This window comes from Phaeoacremonium minimum (assembly GCF_000392275.1).
Source record: "Phaeoacremonium minimum UCRPA7 unplaced genomic scaffold PA7_03_scaffold_162, whole genome shotgun sequence".
NCBI classification, from domain to species: Eukaryota; Fungi; Ascomycota; class Sordariomycetes; order Togniniales; family Togniniaceae; genus Phaeoacremonium; species Phaeoacremonium minimum.
In genome coordinates this window covers 314,418-316,071 of record NW_006921069.1, presented here as the reverse complement: position 1 = coordinate 316,071, position 1,654 = coordinate 314,418, and positions in this window count along the sequence as shown.

The window sequence follows — 1,654 nt, the reverse complement described above, 5'->3', positions numbered from 1 at the left end:
ACTAGTATTTTTTCCAACCCTGATCTTAAGTAGCTATTAAATATAAAAAGTAATAAGAGTCAACTATCTGCTTTTTTATATATAAATCAAAGTGCTTAAGCTATATAAGACTAATCTTACAATCTATCTAGCTGTTAGGTAAGATCTAAATAATAGTTTTAGGATCAACTAAAGTGTTAGTCTAAGATTGCTATATTTACTGTCTTGAGAAGATTATAAATGAAGGTAGAATATAGTCGTTGGTTTTTATAAGGACTCTTAGGCTAGTAGAGGTATTACTGGTCACTGGTGCGGAAGTGTAATGGAGGTGAAGAGAAGTAGTATTGTAGAAGGGTAAGTACTCGTCTGTAGAGAACGTGTAGAAGTGAAGTAAGTACGAGAAGAAAAAAGGATGGAAGGTGGCCTTATATAGGTAAAAGACCACCTACCTCTTCACCTGTCTCTATAAGTGTAGGCTACATAACGTAACCAACCCAACTAATAAAACAGACCTAAGTAGCTTAACTAAGTTACATATATAGCCTTATAAAAATAGGCAAATATTAACAGTTTTAATAGCTTTTATTATAGATACTTATTTATAATTATCTAGCTATATAGAAAAAGCAGCCTTTTCTACTTAAGAAACAATTACTTTAGCATTATCTCTAACTCTCTTCATTATATCCTTTTTATTTATATTATAGATATTAAGATTATTAATACTATATTATAGTTTGATAGCTTTAAAAAGCTAGATTTATTATTATAAGATAGAATAGTTGATACTATCTTTTTATAACTAATCTATTGATCTTAATCGAATTGTCTTTAAATTAAGATGACGATTTAAAAAGGCTAGATACTAATTAATATTAAAAGGCTTGAAATCTCCCTTTATATCTAAGAGCTATTAAGCGAGGGTTTTGATTGATTCTATCGCTATCAGCTACCTTTAGAAAGTTATCTAAAGGACAAGTTATAATATAAAAACTTCTTCTTTGATAGTAAGATATTATTAAGATGATTATATAAATTGCTTTGATAGCTAGCTCTTAAGCCTTATATATAAAATACTTTTAAATATAGCGAATTTCTCTATATCCTTATATATTGTTAGAATCATTCCTTCACTTAGCGTTACAAGCGTAAGCTGAATTTGGGCTTTCTGACACATTAGATAATGAGAATAATGATATAAAGATGATTTCGAGGTGGTTTGACGGTGATTTCGTCACAAAAAGGAGGACTGTTAGTGAAGGCGTAGGTGGTTGTAGGAGTAGGAAATTACTATCCTGCTATTAAGTGTGTCCCGCTACTATATAGAAAACGTTAACTACCTAAAGACTTTATCTACCTTTAGAAGGTCCCTAAAGCCTTACTAGATAGCACTATAGAAAGGTAGTATTTAATAAAAGTAAAATAGCTAGCTATCAAAGGCTATATATTAATATTTAATAAAGAGGGCTTATATTTTAGTTAGAAATAGCATTAAAGAATATTAAGAAAGTTACTTTACCTTATTAATTGATATAAAATTAACATCTTGCTTTAGAAACAAATCTAAATAGATTCTTTACTTTAGAAATAATATAAAAATACTATTATAGCTAATTAGCATTAATTAAATTAAAGAAACCTTACTACTTAAAGAAGTTAATTAACTAACTAACTA